Source organism: Panthera uncia, assembly GCF_023721935.1.
Source record: "Panthera uncia isolate 11264 chromosome E2 unlocalized genomic scaffold, Puncia_PCG_1.0 HiC_scaffold_20, whole genome shotgun sequence".
In the NCBI taxonomy this organism is placed as follows: domain Eukaryota; kingdom Metazoa; phylum Chordata; class Mammalia; order Carnivora; family Felidae; genus Panthera; species Panthera uncia.
This window is the reverse complement of record NW_026057589.1, coordinates 15,122,230-15,145,467: the sequence shown is the minus strand read 5'-3', so window position 1 is coordinate 15,145,467 and position 23,238 is coordinate 15,122,230. Positions and strand designations below refer to the sequence as shown.

Genomic DNA, 23,238 nt, shown 5'->3' with positions numbered 1-23,238 from the left:
TGGGGTCAGAATTTGTGTGTCAGCCTATTGTGCCGGTAAGGCTTTGCCCTGTGTTGAAAGAACATTTCTCCCTTTACTGTGTGCTCTTAGGACAATTTCCAGAGAATTAAAATGATATTTAAAATGCTCGTCAGACAAATTGCTGTTTTGCTAGGGAGAGAGTTTTTTTCCAGCTCCTTACTCTGCCATTTTATTCGTAAGAATTTTTGAGCCTTGAATGAAATCACATATGGGAATATGTTTTGCATATAGTCAGTGCTCAGAAGAGTATTGTTTTCTCTCTGTCAACTAGCGAATTGGGTACAGTGGTTTTTAAGTTACGATCATTATGTGTACAATGAATGAAATGTATCACAGAATTGATATGAACATTGTGTATATATATATGTATATTTCACATAGCTACATGCATAATTTACCTACACAGGTCTATATTACATGTATCTCCATCTGTATCTGTAGCTAATCATAGCATTATAGTTTTTGTTTTTGGAACACTCATTATTTTCTTCTCTTACGCCATGAAAGAGCGAAATCAGTGAAGCTATAGATAGATTTTTAACTCCAGGTACAAACATTTGCAAGGGGGACAATGCCTGTTTAATTACTACTGTTCTGAATATATTAATACCTTTGATTAATAATTAGTAAGATTGGATCTGATTGAGTTAACTTGGATTTATCTGTCACTTTACAGTCATCTAGTATAAAGGCTCTGTCCTTGTTCTCGACAGAGCTGACAAAACCCAAATTACAAAGGTTATTTCTGAGAATGAGCCCCCCGAGTTTTCTTCACTTGTCTCCTTTATCTTCTGCCTCCTGAATGGGTTTATCAGTCTTGAACTCCCAGCAAGACAGCCTTACTGAATTTTGCCTTGTATTCTCCACATACAAGAAGGAAAGTTATTTTGTTTGAATAAACCCGCAGTAACAACGATTGCTTGTCAAGTCTTCGAAAGTCTATCACAAATACATCCCACACGTATGGATTGGGGCTTTTACGTAACTCCTGTATCACCTAAATATCAACAATAAATGTGGATGTAAAATACCAATTTGGCATAGGTTTCTGGTAAAAAGAGTGAACTTCCTAGGTACGCTTCGTCCAACAAAGTCCGAGAAACTGTCATCTAGGACAAGGTCTGTCTCTTTGTATCCATCGTTCATCACATGCATATGCATTCCTATCTCACTGCATCAGAAAGCATGGCCGAAATAGAGAAGAAGCAACCCAGAGAAATCAGTAGGAAGGTCTCCATTGATGGGGTTTGTGCAGAGGAGGCAAAATGGGAGTGTGCAGGAGGAAATCATCCTTGCGGGCACACACATTTTCACGTCCTTCTGTCAGAAAGAGAAGAGCGCATACTTCAACTAACGCTTTTGAGAATCCAAAGAGAAATATTGATGAAGCGACAAACAACAACGCACGGCATATTCCAGAGTTGACGCAGGTCGCGTCTCAACACCAGTGCGTAAAAACGTCATGCCATTCACATGACACTGTTTATGCTGTACTTTTTTGTGAGCCTTGTCATGTCCTCAAATAAGGTAGCTCCTTTCAGGAGGATCAAAGATCTCTTGCCTAGCAACAAGAGCTAATGTTGCTAAAGTGACTTGAAAGAGTTCTGATGTGCAAGTCAGGAACAAATGTGTTTTCTCCTTCACTCCGAAGGAAAAAAAAAAAAAAAAAAAAAAAGAAAAAGAAAAAAGAAGAGGAAGAAATACCCCCAGCTTGTCAGTATTCAAAATTGACTGGGAGAATTGTTTTATTCTTTTTGATATCTGTGTATACAATATATACAGCTATATGTGATGTTTTATATATTTATCTTATATATATCCTATATACAGTGAGGGGCTGGTTACTTTAAACACTCAGAAAATTATGCTGAGATGCATTTTTTTTTAAATTTATTTTTAGAGTGTGAGTGAGGAAGGGGCAGAGGGAGAGAGAGAATCTCAAGCAGGTTCCATGCTGAGCACGTGGAGCCCGACACGTGGTTCAATCCCATGACCCTGGGATCTTGACCTGAGCTGAAATCAAGAGTAGGATGCTTGACTGACTAAGCCACCCAGGCACCCAGGTGCCACGATGTTTTCCCAACTATTATGCTTAAGAATGACAAGAAAAACTAGGATAGCAGGACAGCAGAACTAAAAACTTGGGGAAGATATGACCCAGAAAAGAAAAATAAATACAAATCAACAACAATAATGTTTTGAAACCCTAGATGCAGCCCTTTAAAAAAAAATGACTTGTTTTGTATATCGGACAAGTTCTAATGTTAAATTTACAAGTAAGTGACTCAATAAAAGAAATATAGCATAAGTTGAGTATTTATATTCGCAAATACTTGAGTGCGTGTTGTACGTAGTATTTATGTGAATGTGTTTGTGTCTGTGGTGTGCGTTGTGCTACTTTTGAGTGGTGTGTGTGTGTAAGTGTGCGCTGAAACTTTGTGTATGTGTGAGTATAGTGGGTGTAAGGGTTCACCCACCAGTTCCGAGTCAAACGGGCTTCAATCGGAAGGTGGTGCCACAGCTCTGATCCCCTTACGGTGGAGGGGAAACTGGGGATTCTCTGTTCTCATAAGATTTTCAGGACAACTACAGAGCTTGGAGTTTGGAACAATGTGAATAGACTCACATTCTTGGAAATGATTTGAGAAACGTGTCCCCCCCCCCCCCTTGCTTTTTCCCTTAGCTTTGCCCTGCTGTTGGGGAAGAAGGTGTTTCTTTGGAAGAAGAAGGTGGCTGTTTATTATAAAACAGCAAGACCGGACCTCTCTGGGCGTGGAGGAAAATAGTCTCAATGGGAATATCTCCTAGTTTTAGTTATTTTTTTTTCCCCATGAGTGGCTCAGCCACAGAAAGTGAAAACAAATGGAAGTAACATGTGCTCTTGTTGAACAGAGCATCAGGAGTTTCTGTTGATCCACAATGAGATTAACTGTTTCTTTAGGAAGTGAGAAACTAGTTACTCGTAATTCAGTCATGTCCGTGTTTCTACCTGTTCCGGCCCAGGTTCCACCCATGTTAAACTTTATATCTCACACTCCTACCAGCAGATTTTCTTCCCCAATGCCCTCGCATTGGTCTTGGTAATAACACTTCAGTTGGCCTCATGCCTCTGGATGCAGTAGCATTTTTTAATGTTCCACGCTGTTTACAAAGCACAGGCATTGTGATTTATTTCCTTCACAATTTATGAATATTAAAGAGTACTATGCCTGCTTATTGGAGCAAGTGCTTGAGTTGAAAGAGATCAAAAGCGATACTGTTATGTGTCATCGAGGTGGGTTTCGACTGTTGATCTTGAAAATAAGACATCCAGTTATTTTACCGCCAAAATGGGTTTATTCGGAAATGGCAAAGGAATTGCAGTTCTGGGCCACACAGACTGTGCCAAAACCACAGGCAAATCTAGAAAACAGAGGAGAGCAGTGTTACCACATTTGTAAAGAGAAAGGAGGAAGTTGGGAGGGGTTGCTTTGCCTGCAAATCCATTGGAGGAAAGTGAGAGTTGAGGATGGTGACAGTTGCTCATTGGCTGGGTTGTTGCCAGGCAAGGAAAAATTCTTCCTTCCTCCTGCCATGGTGGTAAATTTCGCTTCCTCCTGTTGGGATTGGCGGTTGACTCCGGTTGGTGGGGTTGGTGACGGTTGGTGGGTCATGGCAGCTTTCCCCTCTGGCCTCCCAACTGTGTTTTAGTTTTTTTTTTTTAATGTTTATTTATTTTTGAGAGAGAGAGTAGGGGAGGGGCAGAAAGAGAGGGAGACACAGAATCTGAAACAGGCTCCAGGCTCTGAGCAGTCAGCACAGAGCCTGAGGACTTTGGGGGAAGCTCAAACCATGAGGTCATGACTGATGGGAAGTCCCACGTTCAACGTCTCAACCGACTGAGCCACCCAGGCGCCCTCCCAACTCTGTTTTAAATGAAGTTTTTCTTTGTTCTGTTTCACAAGACCTTGAAGAGAAGGTGATCTGCTTTGATTAACTTAATGACATAATGAGAAAGTGATCTGCTTTTCAGATATATTCTTAGCAATATAAAGAAATAGGGTAGTTAGGAAATTTAGCTATTTTACCTGGACATAGCCATTTGCAGTATATGATTTTATTACTATTTTTTGTAAAAGTGCTCACTGTAATAACTTAAGTAGTATGAAACTGCATTGTTCAGTTTGGTAGATACTAACCATATGATGCTGTTGCATGCTGAAAATGTTGCTAGTTCACACTGAGATCTGCTGTAAGTGTAAAATACACAATGGGTTTCAGAAATTTTGCATGAAGAGGATGTACAACATCTCAGTACTTCTGTATTGACTGTATACTGACATGATAATACTTTTGATATATTAGGTTAAATGATAGATATTAGGATACATTTTTCTTTTTTTTTTGACGTGACTATTATAATTTAGGGGCATCTGTGTGGCTCAGGTGGTTGAGAGCCCACCTCTTGGTTTCAGCTCAGGTCATGATCTTATGGTTTCATGAGTTCAAGCCCCGTGTCTGGCTCTGTGCTGGCAGCATGGAGCCTGTTTGGGATTCTCTCTCTCTCTCCCTCTCTCTCTGCCCCTCCCCCATTCAGTCTCTGTCTCTCTCAAAATAAATAAACTTAAAAAAATTTTGTTTTAATTCCTATATGTGGCTTCCATTATATTTCTCTTAGACAAAAATGGTTTTGAAGGATAAAGTAAAATAATGTAAGTAAAAATAAAGTAAAATAATTCAGTAATAACCAAAAAGCTTCCATTGCCTTATCTTCCCGCAACTCCAGCTCCTCTCCTGAGAGTCAAGATATTTCTTTGGCATTTAAAAACACATATGCGTACACATAATTGAACTGTTTTCTTTCTTTTATCTCTCTCTCTCTCTCTCTCTCTCTCTTTTTTCTGAGAGAGCATGCGAGAGAGTAGGAGAGAGAGAGAGAATGAATGAATGAATGAATGAATGAATGAATCTCAAGCAGGCTGCATGCCCAGTGCAGAGCCCAACGTGGGGCTCGATCCCACAGCCCTGGGATCATGACCTGAGTCAAAATCACACGTCAGATGTTCAACCAACTGAGCCACCCAGGCGCCCCTAATCAAACTATTTTCTAACACAAAATGAAATCAAAATACATGATCAAGTTTTGCAATTTGCCTTTTCAATTACAGAGTATGTAATGGAAATCTTTTCACAAATACACACTTTTCTATATTTGCTCCCCCCCCCCACACACACACTTAAATATATAATGGAACGAGGAGACTTGCCAAAGACCGCCATTTGGTACCTACAGAGCATCCCTTAGCCTGACCGTAAGTGGTGGAGCCTACTCCATGTTTCTACTGCTTGACTTCAAGGGCATGTCAGAGGCTGGCCTGGTCCCACTCTTGTCTTCCTCTCTGTGACCTCCAGAGGATCCAGCTTCTCTTTCTTGCCTGTGAGGGCTACTCTAAGCCCAGGCTGTGCGTAGAGTAAGGTTCTCCATGAATCCTTCTGTTCTGGTTCTGAGGAAAGCCCACAGACGTTTTATATTTGAAGGCTCCTCTGTTCATCAACTGTGGAGTAACAAAGCTTTCAAGAGACCTTAAAACAGAAGCTTTGGGGGGAGTGGTTCCAGATGTCAAAAATAGAGTCCATCCTTAAATCAGCCAATCATATAAGTGCTTCCTGGTCACGGGGATATTTAATAACGACATTCAAGAGAAGCTTTTGGTCATAAAACATCAGGTGGAAATGAGGGTCAGTGAGGTGAAGGAATTTTACTGAAAATCACTGGATCGTGTGAATGTCCGCTAAGTACACGTGGGGATCCCATCTCTCTCCTCGGGCTTGGCTCCCAGTATTCTGGAGCCAGATTTGTAACCCCAAAGCGGAGAGATTGGAGGATGCCTCTTTGAGAAATTAAGTATTGGTTTTTCTCTATGGGGGTGGGAGGCTTACTCAGAGTCGGAATGCATGGTTTCCACTGTGAGTCCTGAGAAGGAACAAGCCTACCACACCATTGGTGAACCTGATTCGTGATTGAACGCACTGAATTGTAACGTGGCGCCTGGGTGGCTCAGGGTGATGCTTAATTTCTGTGGTTAAAAAAGCCCAGTTTCCTTAAAGAGGTCAGTTGCATTATTTTATGAAAGCATTACTCTTATCGTTGGCTTATCTTCCCATAGAGAAGTGTCCTGCGAAGGAATGCCTCTTTCTTACTCTTTCTTACAGCAGAGGGGGATTTCATTCAATGCTTGCTTGACTCCTACTGTCTAATTGAACGCAGGTTTTCTTTGGGATTAAGCATGTTGGAGTGCTTGCTTTGGTCCCCAAGGCAAATATTCAAGGACATTAAGTAATAAAACTTGCTATAGGAGCAATTAAAATATGGAATATAATTTATGAAATATTAGAAACCGAGTTGAATGTTTATTATTGCAAACGTTAATAAAAAGTTAATTGTGCCCTTTAGCAATTAATTTATGCACAATTATCTCAAAGTGTTACTGGGCCTCCTGAACTAATTATAATTATATAGAGGCATTAAAAAGAAAACTCCAAAGTATGTACAAAATAGCTCCATAAAAACCTGTATGCTTAGCTGACACGGAAGCCGTCAGCTCTGTAAGTAATATTAAATGAGTTAAGACTATACTCCAATTACTCTATAAGAGTTGATCATTTAAAATTAGTGTCCTGTGGCTGGGTACATCTAAAGAGCTTTAAAAGCATCACAAGACATTCAAAACAGTTACTGTCTATTGTGCCTTTTATTTAATCACAGACTCCGTCTCGTGTGTTGGCACTGCTGCATTTAATTTAGTAGATGTTAAGTTAATGCCCTGGAATAATGTAAATCTGCGTAATATTATCTTCATAGCTGCAGGGTTTTTTTTTTTTTCAGGCTTCCGCAACTTAAATAAAAATTAGGCACTTTTTCTCAGTTGAATTTATTACAAGTGATACCATTTATTGATAAGCTACCATATCTTTTACATATAACAATAGATAACTCCACTGAGGTTCTTAGATCATGCCAGCTCTTGCGAAACACCACTGTATTTCTAATGCCAAACGAATATATATAGTAATATATATGTGTAGGTATAATCATGTTTGGAGCAGAGCCTAGCAGGATCTAAGAGCCTATTTTACACACACATACACACACAATGTATTTATCATGGTTAACAGACTTTCATGTAATTCTGCTGTCTTTAGTAAAATCCATGAACCTTACCGTCATTTCCATCTGATATTTCTCAGTATAAAGCCTCTCTTTAATATATGAATTAATGCATCATCAGTGAATAATATTTTTTACTCTTCATCAGCACGTTGCTGCTACTATGATTGCAACTTTGAAGAAAGAAAGGCACAGGGAACTGAAATGACTTGGCCAATGTGGTGGCATTGCCAGGTGCTAGAGCGAGCCTCCAGACCCAGGGAGCACAGCTCTGTACGTGGTGCATCCTAACCACCAGTCTTTGTTGACTATTTGGAGCCATCTAAGTTGGGGTTTGACACTCCGCTTTGCTTCTTACCAGAGTTGTGACCTTGGACAGGTTACTCAACTCACTTGTAAAATGGAACATCATAACTGAACCAGTCTGATAGGGATGTTAACGACGTTAAATGAGATATTCTGTGTGTATTGGTAAGCAGAATGCTGGCACGTGGTCCAGGAGCTGTAGGCTTTTCTCCTCTATTGTAATTCTCCAAGTTAAATATTATTACCCAAATTTAACAGAAGAGCAATCTGACGTCCACAAATTTAGATACATCGCCAAAGGCGACGTTCCCTAAATCCCAAATTCTACATGTTGTTCAGCCTGTCAGCGATACTATCGTAGGATGGCAGCTATTTTCAAGGCTACATGTAGTTACACGTGTTGGGGGTGGGTAGGTGTGGTCTTTATTTTTTGAAGACTAATTTCCTTGCTACGTCTACCTATAGCTAGCTCATGTTCAGTCACGTGCTTTTTCGCTTAAGAGTCCGGTGATTGCGGTCACGTCCAGTTGATTGAATACTTACTTTTACACCCAGAACTGAGTTGTGCTGCATTTGGGACAGTGTGGCAGAAGATGGGCGTGAGGGGTGTGAGAAGGGGAGTGAGAAGAAGGGGGGGTGAGAAGAGATCCCCCCCGGGATTTAAATCTTTGTCTTGATTCACTATGGAGACTTACTTTTATTTTCTGATAAAGTAGCCTAAATGTTTGTTTATGCCTAAAATGTTTCTCCCCACTTAAATTGCCTTTCTGAGACAGCCTCGAGCTGATTTTGTACTCAATATTGTAGCATCTTTTTCTAAATTGTGAATATTATTGAGAAAGGTTGAGCCCTTTCCTTTAGTTTAGCGGGTTTGTTTTTGGTGGAGAAGGCATTTAGCTCCTTAAAGTGCATCGCAGTGACCAAAATTACTTTGCTACTTTTCTCTAGAAAAGAGCTTTAATGGTTGTTCTAGTAAATGTTTAAGTGCAGAAAGGTGTAAAAGGTATGAAAATTAAAGACGTAAGAATGATGCAAGGAACTACTGTAGCTGAATTCACTAACTGTTAATATTTTGTTTCCTTTGCCTCATCATTCCCCACCCCCACTCTGTGTGTGTGTGTGTGTGTGTGTGTGTGTGTGTGTGTGTGTGTTTCTCTGTCTTGACACAGCACACACATTTCATTTGGCCACTTAGTAGAGAGCAAGTTGTAAATATGCACTTTTATCTGTGTATTTTATAAATACAAGTATATTGTGTCAAATAACCACTGTGAGTGTGTATGTCAAGAAATTGACTCTTGGGGCACCTGGGTGGCTCAGTCAGTTAAGTGTCCGACTTCAACTCAGGTCATGATCTCACGGTTCGTGAATTCAAGCCCTGTGTGGGGCTCTGTGCTGACAGCTCAGAGCCTGGAGCCTGCTTCGGATTCTGTGTCTCCCTCTCTCTCTGCCCCTCCACTGCTCACACTCTGCTCTCTCTAAAAATAAATAAACATATAAAAATTTTCAAAAAAAGAAATTAACCACTGACGCAGTGTTATTTAATCCTTAGTCTATCGTCTGATTTCACCATGTGCCTCCAGAATGTCCTTAAGGTGTTCTTTTTTTATTCTCACTCCACGATCTAATTCAGGGTCACGCATTCCATTTAGTTGTGTCTATTTATTATCTGTCAGTCTACAACAGTGCCTCAGCTTTTCATTGTTTTTTATGACTTTGAAATTTGGGATGTGTACGGGCGGGTCATTTGAATGTGCCTGATGTTTCCCCATGATTAGATTCACATTATGCATTCTGGGCAGGAACACCACAGAAGTGATGTGTTTTTCTCTGTGTGAGAAGGAAATAAAGTCAATTTGTTTCATTATTGGAGATGTTAACTTTGACCATCTGGTTAGGGTAGTGCCCGTCGGGTACTTATGCTGGAAAGCTACTATAGTTCTTCTTTCTGTGATTAACAAGAAACACATTTTGAGAGTGTTGAAATATCTTATTCTTCTTTGAAGTTCCATCCTCTGCAGTGGCAGGATTTTTTCAAGTTTATTTATAAATATTTAGTCACTGGCCCAGATTTCCTCTACTCTGCGTTAATTTATCTGAAGTAGATCATAGATGATAATTAATGAAAAAAGCAATCTGCCCAAAGCTAACGCATCCTTCAACATCACTACATAAAAATGAACAAACACAATACTTTTATGCCAGTATACAGTGGTGCTACGTCAAAATGAAAGCCATCTTTCAGTTCAGTTTAAGAATTTTGACAAGTCAGGATTTTAGGCTATGATTACTTTTTTGTTCCTCAGATGGGCTAAAAAATAGTAAGACAGGGAAGTATGGAGGCAGGTCTGAGAAACGCCCCCTTCCCCAGCCAAAGCCTAAAGCTCACAGATCTGAGAACAACTCAGTTCTTTTGGTTTTAAATCTTTACATCTTGTTAGATTATTTCGATTTGCTTGTCTGTCTACATTCTAGAACAAAATCTCTCTCTAGTAAATGTTTTTACAGTTATGTTATAGAATCAGGCCACTCTTAGAACATAAAGGAGAGTAAAAATCATCTCCTCAGCGTTCTTATTTTACAGAGAAAAAAGTTGAGCCCTAGCAGTAATGTGAGTAAGTTAGTTGCAGAGTATCAGGAACTGGGATTCAGATTGTTGGCTCCTGAACTGGTATTGCACCCATGAGATGACCTTGGTCTTTGAATACATTCTGCTTGATTACAGCTGAGGATTTGGGGGAAGAAAAGTATGGGGCTGAATTTATGGTGGTATTCTTTCAAGTACCTGTTTAAAATATTGTGTGCCCTTGCCTCTCTGCTGTAATAGCCTCTCTATGGGATAAAGGGGCACAGGTGACACCATTGTGACGCATTCTTAATATCATTATTAATTACATTGTTCTCACTTTCAATGGTGTATTGTCTGATGCCTAGGGGAAATAGACTCTTGACCGCCCGTTCTTTTTAATGAAAAACTGTGTCCCCCGCACCCATCACATAAAATCCTAATGAACTTCTCCGAAGAGACATCGGTCATCCCAACTTTGAATGTTATCTTCACTTTAGGAAAAGCTCTAATGTAATCTTGATTATTCTTTGACATATCATTTGGCTTAAGGCCAGAGAGCTCAAGAATCCTTTCGGAGCCCGAGGCACTTGGAATCTCCCTAAGTCTTGGCGGTGTGCACTTCGTCTTTGGAATCGTACCAGAAAATCCATTTAAAATCAATCTCTTATGAGAAGCAACATTACTCCCATCATTTGCCTCACACCCGATTTGTTTGGAAAATAGAGAGCACATAAAAGAAGATCTGGTTGTAGTTTATATCCCTTCTAGTTTTCCAGTTGGATGAGACTTTTATAAATGTCTGAGCACCACTGCCAATAAGGATTTGTCATCTGTTGTCAAAATAGTCATACATAATTTTTATTTTGAAGTTCAGCTTTAGATTTACTTAAATGTTTTTTTTTTTTTGACCCCATTGGCTTAATGTTTTAAGCTCTATGGTTATGATAATATATCTTCAGGTCCCATTTCCAAACCCATCAATAACATTGCAATTCAATTCTGCAAAAGAAATTATTAGTCAATGCCTGTATATTAATCATTCAAAAACAATAAAAATAAAATTGAGAGCAGAACACTAGTTGCCTTGAAGTATTGAATAAGAAAACTCTTCTGGGAGATTTATTATCAGGATTTACAATGATTTTTTTTTTTTTTTGATGAAATTGAGCCTTGTCTCTTAGAATGAAATTGAAGATCACCTTTCCTGAGTCCTATGACTATGAAAATATCTTCTTGACAAGAGTATTTAGATCAGGGACCACATGCATTTAGCATGTTTCTGTTGTTTCATCTTTTCCTGTGGTCAGTAAAATAAACTGTATATTCCTTGTAAATATAATGATCACACAGATATTACTAATTTATCAGGGTTGATTTCAGCCTGGGAATTTCCAATGAATGAAGAAGTATCTCAAACAGTCAGTCACTAAGTTGAATAGAATAAAACCACCTGGAAACACATGCCAAGGACTGAAGACCTATTGTATCACTATAAATCATACCAGATAGAATTTCACTGAGATGATAAACATTTTAATCTTCCAAAATATGTTTTTTTAATTTCTTTTTAACATTTATTCATTTTTGAGGGACAGAGAAAGGCAGAGTATGAGTGGGGAAGGGGCAGAGGGAGAGGGAGACACAGAATCTGAAGCAGGCTCCAGGCTCTGAGCTGTCAGCACAGAGCCTGACGCGGGGCTTGAACTGCGAGATCACGACCTGAGCCGAAGTCGGACGCTCAGCCGACTGAGCCACCCAGGCGCCCCGGACTCTTCCAAAATATGGTATTCTTTTTATGTACAGTGTCCTCCTATTTACAAAGTTAAATACATGGTCAAAATTCTTTGACTGCAAGCAACGGATTCCAAAACACAGATTAGGAGGGAACAAAATACTTTTTTATTTACACGATTAGGAAGTCCAAGGTGGACAGATTTGAATTTGGGTACCTCGGGACCAGGAGTTCAGACCCCGATGCCTTCATCTCTGTATTACTGAATTCTGCTCTTAGGCTCTTGTCTTCATTGTTGCGGTTTTTAACAGGATGGATCAAGGAGGCTCTGGGCTCGTGAATTCACAGATTTCAGGAAGGATGCAGAGAATCACCCTCCCCTGAGATGTGTCGAAATCTCATGAGACCTCTATGAGAACGCTCCAAAAATGGGAATGCTCGTATGAGTCGAGTGATAAGAAAGCCAGTCTGGTTGACCGCCAGAGCCCTGGAACAGGAGTCAGGGAATCTGGGTTTCCATTCTGTATTTGTTAGGAGCAAGACTTCGATTTTTGTACATTCCATGAGGCTGTGATGTCTCATGTGTCAAATCGAGAGCATCGCTGACTTCATCAGTACTTCTCAAGGACCAAGTATATCCCATGCATGTCGGGGAGGTGGAATATAGCCATGGAAGAAGCCAGAGGAGGCCCTCCTGCCACGGAGGCTTCATTCTAGCATGAGGGAGACCAGCAACGAAAAGATAAGTGGCAACAATAAGGTAATTGAAGTAGGGCCACGTGCTAGAACGAAAACGGGACTGAGGAAGGAGAGGGATTTAACCAGGATAAGGAGAGAAAGTTCGTTTAAAGGGACACAGATGTGAACGGAGACCTGTGTGATGAAAGGAAGCGCATCTCCTGAGTATTTGGGAAGAGTGTATTCTGGGCAGTGGTAAGGGTGCAGAAGTGGTAGGCTGCGAAGAAGCTAGGCTTAAAGACTCATTAGAAAGCCCATGTGTGTGATCCATCCTGAGAAAAGGAAAGAGAACTGAGTCCAGGGAAAACCCACAGGGGCCACCAGGAGATGAGAATCCATTGCATGGTTTCAGACAGGAGGATGATACCCAGTTTTTGCTGTTAAAACCTCTTTCGAGATGGCTTGTCTAGGGGGGAAACACTGGAAGGGATGACTCCCGTTACACAGGCTGTGGTAATAATTGGCAACTTCACATAGGCTGCTTGGAAGGAAGGTAGTGAGAAATGTTTGTATGTGGATTTTTTTAGGAGGCATTATACAGGCAAGACCTATGGGTAGGCTGAATACAAGGAGGGAGGAAAGAGATTAAGGTGGATTTCCAAGGGAGGGGTCCCTGGGTGACGCAGGCGGTTAAGCGCCTGACTCTCGATTTCGGCTCAGGTCGTGATCTCGCGGTTTGTAGGATCAAGCCCCATGTCGGGCTCTGCGCTGACAACACTGAGCCTGCTAAGGATTCTCTCTGTCCCCCTTTATCTGACCCTCCCCCCACCTGTCTCAAAATAAATACACATTTTTTTAAAAAAAGATTTCCTAGGGCGCCTGGGTGGCTCAGTTGGTTGAGCCTCTGACTTCAGCTCAGGTCGTGATCTCACGGTTCCTGAGTTCAAGCCCCACGTCAGGCTCTGTTGACAGTTCAGAGCCCGGAGTCTGTTTCCGATTTTGTGTCTCCATCTCTCTCTCTGCACCCCCCCTCTCCCTCCCTCCCTCCCTCTCTCTCTCTCCCTCCCCTAAAAAAAAGATTTCCAAGGGGGTTGTACCTGAGTACCCAAATATAGGGTGGTTTAATGAAATGGTATGGGGAGGACAGAGGGATGGGAACATCAGAGTTTGGCCTTTTTGATATAAAGCACCAGGATTCTTTGACTGATGTTGAACTTCTGGTGAGTTCTGGGCCAGTGAGGACAGGATGGCCTGCGCTCTGTCTTCTCCCGGTGGCTCAGTAAAATGAAGCTCCACAGATAGGAGTCTGGGGCTTTCTAACACTCTTGAGTCCAGCAGTGTCGTAGAAGCTTTTTGGCGCATGACGATAAATATGCACATGGAAGATAGCCTTTTCCGGCTTGCTGCCTGGTTTTTAAAATCCCCTTCTATGATTTCTTCTGTTTCCAAATTGGTAGAGAGGCATGAATTTGGCAGTTGCTATAGAAATGTGAAAATTAGAAGGCATGCTGAACTACTCAGTGACTAGATTTATCTTTGAGATGTATTTTTCCTACTTTTGCTCCTAATTAATTACAACTTTGAACATTTGGGTAGCAGATAAATTGACAGAAGGCTTTACCCCCTCCGGCTGCAACGATCATAATATAGTGAGTAGTTGTTCAGATTGTGTGACCCCAGACTGTGATAAGTACAACTGTTTTTCGCGATGAGTTGACAGTGCCTGAGACTGGAACGCCAACGAAGGTGATGCGTAACATGGATTTCTGCTCTGCGGAAAACGTACGCCAACAGCTTTGAAAAGTTGTTAAAAGTTCGACATAGTTTCTCTTCGGTAACCTTAAAGAATGTTGACTTGCATGGTGGTGTTTACATTTAAGTCCTGTGACCTGGAAATTCAGGCCTGGGTGAGAAAGAGGAGAGGCACCTTCTGAGCTTGGAAGATATTTTGGTATGTGCGCCGTTACGTGCTTCCATTTGCCGAGTCTCTACCCACATACGGTTGCAGAAAGGAACACCCAGAGGTGAGCGTTGTAAGTTGATCAGCAGAGAGAAAGATGGGGCCCACCGCTCAGTGTCTGCTCCCTCCAGAACTTACCTGTAGGGACAAAACAGTGCCTCGGTTTTCAGGAGCTACAAAAAAAAAAAAAAAAATACCCTGTCAGTGAGGTGGACTCTCCAGTGTGGATCCGAAAGAAAACAATGGCAACACGATGCCCAAATGAAGGCCCTGGTCTAGAGCAGGGGTCTCAGACCCCATCCATGCTGATAGAGTCACTGACTTCATTGCCCCGTCCTTGCTTGCTGTGGAAGTAAGACGCAGTCTCATGAGTTTGCTGGCATTTTATTTTGTTATTTATTTTTTTTACTGGCATTTTAAATTCGCTTTTTGAAATAGCTCTTTCTGTCCTTTGCCCCGTTCTCTATCATTTTTTAAATCATTTTTCTAACGTAAGTTAGAAATATCTTTCCTGGTTTTGCACGTGTCATGTAATTTTTATGGTTTTTTTTTTTCCCCCACATAGATATTTTTAGCTCGTACCAAGTCAAAAAACTCAATCCTTCTCTTTCATGGTTTCAAGCTTTGGGGGCCTTATTTAGGAAGTCTACTCCTGATTGCTGTTTAGGTGGGGGTTGTTTTGCTTTTGTTAGGAAAAAAATATTGTTGTTTTATCATTCCATGGTTGATTGTCTGCAAGGTGAGAGCCACAAGTTCAAATTTTTGTATTTTTCTTAATGATTAGCCTAATGAAGCCAGGGACCCTATCCATCTCCCAAGGCCTGGCATCATGTTTAGCACATAGTAGGTTCCCAATAATTATTGAACGAAAAGAATAATAAATGAGCTACGTCTAAAACCTGATGGCGCCCTACGGTATAAATGATTCATAAAGGTGAAGGTTTATAACAATCTGCTAAGAGGCTATTAAGTTAGAGAACTGGATTCCAAGGGTTCTGTAGTACTTAGTAAGAAAAGAGGAATCCTTTTCTGTCTAGGCTCTAGGCTCTGGATTTTAAAGGCATTAAAAAAAAAAAAAGACACACTTACTATACTCAAATGAGAGACAGCATAGAAATAAGAAGGTTTTGAGTGAAATAAATTCAGGCTTGGATTCTTGCGGGGTTTTTTGTTTGCTTGTTTTAATGCTTATTTCTTTTGAAAGAGAGAGAAGGAGAGAGTGTGCGGGGAGGGGCAGAAAGAGAGGGAGAGAGAAATCCCAAGCAAGCGCCATGCTGTCAGCACAGAGCTCAATCCCACAAACCATTGAGATCATGACCTGAGCTGAAATCAAGAGCCAGATACTTAACCGACTGAGCCACCCAGGCGCCCCAATTATGGCTTGAATTCTAATCTAATTCCTTGGTTTTCAGTGCACATGTCATTCCTGATCTTCTGACTCAGTTTGCTGCTGCTGCTGTTGTTGTTGTTGTTGTTGTTGTTGTTGTTGTTGTCTTCGTCTTCATCTCTAACGTAGGACTAAAAGTACTTTTCCGGAACGTTGTTAGGATTGTAGTGTTAGCACACACAGAGCATCCAGGCCAGTTCCTGTTAGAATAGGTGGTGTATTTCAACTCTTCCCTGAGCATCCTTCCAAAGTCCTCAGCATTTGAGATATCTGTCAGAACGTTTAGCACAGAAGACTTACAACTTGTGTTCCTTATGTATGCTTTGACATGTGGGTGATTTACTGGTATCGGCGTTGACTAGTCTCTAATCGATCATTGTGGACAGAGTTGAAAGAGTTCAGTTGAATGGAACGCACAGACTGCAAACTTCCAGGTGATTTGCGGTTAAATACGTTGTTTTCCAAAAGACCACACAGTTGATGTAGTTGTGATGAATCCTGTCCCGCCCCACGGTGCTGCAGACACACGTCTGGTGTTCACTTCAATAAATAAACATTCAGCAGTGTTTAAATTTGACTTTTGAATTGCCCTTTTTAATGAGTCGTTGGTATGTTCACAAACCCAACTCAGATGCTCACATGATATTCTGTTGCCCAGGGAGAATGCTGACTGAATTGCTTAATGATCCGAAGGATAACAAAACTCTAAGGAAACTACTCATGTGTCTGCTGGATAGCAGTGACACAGTCACTGTTGAGAGCGTGTGCCAAAGAAATAAATTATGCAGTAAAGCTATTTCTCTTGTTCCACTCCATGGACAGAAGGACGAGTTTATATCCTCCTATAAAAAGCATACTGTGACTGGCAACAAACAATATTCTTACATACTTTCCCTAAAAGGCTCAGCATGCTGCTTTTTTACATAAAATAGAGTTCTCTCCAGCAAACGAATGAAATACAGTGAAAAGAAAAGAACATCATTAGGAGTTAAACAAAAATGCTGACTGAATTTCTGTCACTCTTACTGCTGTAGATGTCAAATGTTCAACTTTCAAAAGGAAACTTGACAAGATTAAATGCTACCGGAAATAACTTAGGCAAACCAGGCGGGGCCTGTGCACATCTTACAAGAGCATCCACTCCCAAGCAAAATGTTGAGTCAGTCTAGTTTTTTTTTTTTTTTTATTTTAATGTTTATTTATTTTTGAAAGAGAGAGAGAGAGTGGGTGTGTGCATGCACACAAGTCTGGGAGGGGCAGAGAGAGACACAGAGAGAATGCAAAGCAGGCTCCAGGCTCCAAGCCATCTGCACAGAGCCCAGCACGGGGCACGAACTGTGAGATCATGACCTGAGCCGAAGTCAGACGCTTAATTGAGTGAGCCACCCAGGTGCCCTGAGCCAATCTAGGTTTTATCTTCTGTCGCCTTTTTCTCCCTTTGCACCAGTGGGTCCTTTTCCTACAAACGCTTAGAACCTTCTCCAGGCTGCTTTGCTTAAGAGTGCTAATTTGTTCTGTGTTAGAATTAACTTTTCCACTAAGAGCTGCATGGCTTTGCCTTACTGTTTTTGAAGTTAACAAATTAACATCTTACCCTAATAAAGACTGCAATCCCAAATGACTAGAGTACGGATATTGGAAAACACATTCGCGAGCCTTATTTGGTTATTATTTACTCTCTTTGGGGATAAATAGGATAGGAAATAGTTGAGGAGAATCCGAAAAATGTAGTTAATTTTATTTGAATATTACTTACTCATTAGTGATGAGCATATTCTCATACCCTTGCGAGAATTAATAGCATGTGTTAAATAATAAGTACAAGAAAACAAAACCAGATTGTCAAACATCATGTACTCATTGTTATAATATGTGCTATTAACTGTTTAAGGGTTGCTAGAAGAAGCAAAATGAAGATTGATTTTTATGTGCAAATTATCTCATTGGGCCTAATTTTTAGTTCTGGGGTTAAAGTAATAAGTTTTTCCAACTGAGTTATCTGAAAGTAATAATTGCACAAAGCTGAAAGAACTCTCAAATAATCCTGTGGGTTAATAGTATTCATAGCGTGAAATCATATTATATTCTGTAGTATCTTTGCAGTGGCTTAGGACTGAAGTTCATGAATAGACTTTCTAAAAAGTAAATTTAATCTTTTGTTTTTTTCTCTATCTCCTACTACGTGTCACACAGTGTCTTGCATATAATAGGACAACCATTTGTTGAATGAATGAATGAATAAGACAATGAGGAGAACACAGTAGGACTCGGCCACTTTAACAATCATTGGTCCCAGCTAACCATCAGGGCCCAGTCTGTTATTCTGCCCACTATCCTTTGATAACAATACACTTGCCAGTGGAGGCGATCATGGTCAAATGCCAGTACGTAATTTCATTCAGAAAAGTGATACATACCATATGTTTTCACTCATATGTGGATCCTGAGAAACTTAACAGAAGACCATGGGGGCAGGGAAGTGGGGGAAGAAGTTACAGAGAGGGAGGGAGGCAAACCATAAGACACTGTTAAATACTGAGAACAAACTGAGAGTTGATGGGAGGGTTGGGGAGAGGGGAAAGTGGGTGATGGGCATTGAGGAGGGCACCTGTTGGGACGAGCCCTGGGTGTTGTATGGAAAGCAATTTGACAGTAAATTACATATATATATACATATATATATAATTTATATTATAATAATATTATATAATTAAACGTCCAACCCTTGATTTCCACTCAGGTCACGATCTCACGGAGCCTGCTTGGGATTCTCTGTCTCCCTCTCTCTCTCGCCCCACCCCCCAACCCCCACCCCCCACGTGTGTGCGGGTGAACACTTTCTCTCTCTCTCAATAAACATTTAAAATAAGAATGATACAGAAACTGCTTCTTCAGAAACTAATATAACTGTACCTAAAATGACTATATGTAACACATTTTTAGTCATTTACTCTGTTCTTTCTTGATCCTAGCCCTTCCAATCTAAAACCAAACTTTTAAAATCTGTCACATTCTTTGCTTGAATAACAATGCATTGGGACTTAAGCTGTAATTAGATGAATTTTCTTTCCCATTTGGAGAGCGTCAGTCAAATGAACAGAGAATTGTTAATAATTGAGATAAAAATGTGCGTGTCTAGGTGAGTATGTGGATTGGACAGACGTCGCCATAAAAATTACTTTTGCAGCAAGGGGTTGCAGCAAGTCCATTAAGCTACACTGAAACGGAACTATTGCTTCCTTTGTGGTTTTCTTTCCTGTGAACTGTGTGAGGATCGCGAGCAGTCTTGGGCTCCCTTTGGCTGCTGCTGCTGCTCTTGGCCCTGGCACAAGGTTGGCAAGATTTCCCAGTTTCCAGATAAAGACTGTGCCTTGTGGTCTCTATTATGTGAGTAACGTGGGAGTCCTCCCGCCTTTAGGACAGTCTTTGTTGGTATCTCTGGCCTCAGCTGCCTTCTCTTTGTCCTTTGATGAGCCCGCTAAGTCTTGTCTCTGTCGTGTGTCTTGAAGCAGCAGCTTCCGGGCTCAGCAGAGCTCCCCTGCAGGTCCCTGGGTTCTTGACAACCCCTGGATCAGCACGCATCTTTGTTGCGACTCTGGCTGCTCGAGACCTGATGTGTAACCATTCACTCTCCTCCTCACATGGGCATCCTTCTCATCCTTGACTTACCCACTGGGATGCCAACCAAATATGTTGAAAAACAGGTTGTAGGTTTGAAATGGCAATCTTCCTTTCAAACAAATAAATGATTTACCAACAAATAAAATGTCATCAGGTATTTAGCCATCAGCCTGTGCCTCATCAGCGGGGCTGGTCCGACCAAGCTGTGATGACCCATGCGTATAGGAAAGGTTTGTAATCTGAGCTCTGCCTCGCGCCCGGACCCCCAGATCCACTTCTGTGGAGGTTTCTTTTATTCCTGCCATGGGGAACCAGACCTAAGACAGGTGGGAAACGCCTGGACTTCCCAATGTTTGGAGTTAGGGGGGGTTAATATAGGAGCTGAAAATAATGTCCAAGTATAATATTATATAATAAGAAATACAGATGATCCCCAACCTACGAGGGTTCTAGTTAAACAGTTTTGACATTACAGTGGGTACAAAAGTGATAGGCATTCAGTAGAAACTCTACTTTGAATTTGGATCTTTTCGGCTAGTGGCATGCGATCTTATATTCTCTTATGCTAGGTGGTTGCAGTCCCAGTCTGCAGGCAGCCAAACAATCACAAGAGTAAACACCCAAGACACTTAGGATCATTCTCCACCCGTGCAACCGATTCTGTTTTCCTCTTTCAGCACAGTACTCAATAAATTACATGAGATGTTCAACACTTTATCATAAAGTAAGCTTAAAGTTAGATGATTTTGCCCAACTGGAGGCTAATGGAAGTATGTGTTCTAAGCAGTTTCAAGGTAGGCTAGACCAAGCTACGATGTTCACTGGGTTAGATGTTTTAGTAAATGCATTTTGACCTAAGATATTTTCAACTCAGGATGGGTTTATCAGGACATAACCTCTGTAAGTTGAGGAAGATCTGTATATATTTGGTCTTTGCCTCCAGTTCCTGGCACCAGAATTGTAACTTCCTGAGTTATAGGGGTGATAGGGGCATCTTTTTGTTTTCCCTAATAAGCCCCTTTCAACCAGACATGTGTGGATGTTACTGAGATGATTGGCTAGATGCTCCCGACAGCTTCAAGATGGGGGCTGGTTTCCAGAGGAACCAACTATGTAATTGGAGGGTTGGAATTTTCAGCTCCACCCTCCAATCTCCAGGGAGAGGAGGGAGGCTGAGGATTGAGTTAATCACTAGTGGCCAATGATTTAATCAGTCATGCCAACATGATGGAACCTTCATGAAAACCCTACATAAGGGAGCCTGGAGAGCTTTCTGGGTTGTTGGGTGCATCCATGTGCCAGGAGGGTGGCATAACCAACACAGGAGCTCCTGTGTTCGGGTTGCTTCTGGACTTTGCTCTGTGTGCCTCTTCAAATGCTTATTCATTTGTATCCTTTATGACATCCTTTATATTAAACTGGGAACAGTAAGTAAAATGTTTCCCTGAGTTCTATGCTATCATAGGAAATTATTGAGCTTGAGGGAAGGGGTGATGGTGATCCCCAGTTTGTAGCCAAGTCAGACAAAAGGGTGGGTAACTTGGTAACCCACTATTTGTGATTCGCATCTGAAGAGGAAGGCAGTTTTGATGAACTGGGCCCTTAACCTTTGGACTCCATGTTAACTTGTGGTAGTTAGAGTCAAAATTGAATTAAATTGTAGGATGCCCAGCTGGTGCCCTTGGAGAACTGGAGAACAGATTGGTGTGGAAAAGTCACATTTGGTGTCATAAGTGAGACAGAAATGTTGAGCAGAGATATGTTTGCCTTGGACAGGCAATCTGCATTAGTGTATATTTTTAAGGTACAATTGTCAGGAACACAGATCGTCTGGCCACATACTGTAGTTCATGTCAGTTATTAGCCATGTGAATTTGTTTCAAGTAAGAATCCCTTTGAGCCTCCATTTTCACATTTGCAAAATAGAAATATTCATAGCACCGGGCCATTGACTTATGAGGAAGATTGCATGATTTGATATTTGCAGATAACTTAGCAACTTCCTGGCTTACAGCAAGAATAATGCTTCATTAAATGAATGAATAAAATAGAGTAAAAGGAATCTGAGTTTTCCTGCCCTACTCAGTATCATTTTCCATATCTTTTTGTCCCAGGGAGGATTCCTTATCTATTTATTTGTCTAGTTGTACAGGTCTGCCTCTCGTCTCCTTAAATGCGTCATCTTCAGTTGTAGATTCTTAGATGCTTCGTGCCAGGCAAACAGGGGTTCAAGCTAATTGGAGTCCTCTGGACACACACTGGGAGGGCTGGCGGCCCTTGCTTATATGTGCTATCTGAAATGTCAAGAAGATAAATATTTTGGACAAACATCAAAACCCTTTTATCACCTCTTTGATAAAGATAATTGTTGATGGTGACAGAGGAGTTGTTAAAATGATACAAGGTGGCTGACTAGAAAGGACCCTGGAAATGCACTCAATGTGGTTGGAGTTCGCCTATAAAATCTTTGTGAATGTTTCCATCTGGAATGTGCTTTGAGACAGGGCAGCTCCTTCCATGGCTCCCAGAGCATTCTTGGTTTCATAAAATTTTCCTAAGGCTCAATAAATCTTTTGGTCTTTGTCTTCTCCATTGTACGCCAAATGTCTAAGATGTCCTGGTGCTAGGAATGCGGGCAGAGGAATTTCATGATGGTGGGAGAGTTTGTAAGATAGATAATCCTTAAAGTTGATCAAGTGAGATCTTAGCATTTCAAAGGTGAGGGAAATGCAATTAATCTATTCTTTATTTCAATCAAAGTTGAATGGGACATTCCTTGCTTTATCTTGAAATACTATTCTGAATTCTAAGGGCAGCCAGTCAAGTAAGGATTTTAAGCAAGGGATGGAGAGGGGTGGGGGATAGATTTCATTTTCCAAGGTGACATGACAACAATATGAAGAAAAAAATGGAGGGAAACAGGATTGGAGGCAGGAAGATCTATTATAAACTCATCAGAGCAATCCAGACAAGGGGTGTTGGAGGTCCAATCTCAAGCAGGGGCAGTTTAAATGGAAAAGAAGAAATGGGTTGGAAAATTAATGTAGGATTAGATTTATGGGGCTTGGCCATAAGTCAAATGTAAATGGTGGAGAATAGGGATGGGAGTGGAATATGAGGAGATGTCTAAGATCTCCCAAGAGGCTGAGAGACGCAGAAGAGGTAAGTAATAATGCCACTCGTTAAAAAATAGCAATCGAAGTCAGCCTACACACTTGGGGGAGAATGACAGGTTGAATGGAGATGTTGATTTAGAGGTGACTGTTGAACTTCCCATCAGAGACAACAAAGTAGTTCAATAAACAACTGTGTGTGTGTGTGTGTGTGTGTGTGTGTACACTTTGAAGTCTTCAAGATAGAGTAGTAAATCGTCAAAGGTACTAATTGATGGGGTGCCTGGGTGGCTCAGTTGGTTAAGTGTCCAACTCTTGATATCGGCTCATTATCTCACCAGTTCATGAGATCAAGCCCCACATCGGGCTCTGTGCTGAGAATGTGGAGCCTGCTTGGGATGTTCTCTCTCTCTCTCTCTCTCTCTCGCTCGCTCGCCGCCACCCCACCCCCCGTGTGCCCATATGCTCTCTCTATCAAAATAAATCAACAGATGTTAAAAAAAGATATTAATTGACTTGTCAGGGTCTCAAAGCATCATAAGACTGAGAGTGGGGTCTCATGACTTGCCTGCAACTGTGTATACGACAGGCCGTGTTACCCTTACTTATGAGATATAGATAAGTGCTTTGACCTGCTTCTCTCTTCCCTTTCTGCGTCTATTTGAAACTGGCATATCTCTCCTAGTTTTAAATGCTTTAAGTAC

At 41.1% G+C, this 23,238-nt stretch overlaps 1 long non-coding RNA gene across 1 annotated transcript in view; it reads left to right on the top strand.

Annotated features, from left to right (window-relative positions):
• Positions 1 to 23,238, top strand: part of LOC125916604 (uncharacterized) — a 139,625-nt gene that overhangs the window by 56,842 nt on the left and 59,545 nt on the right. The window lies entirely within an intron of this gene.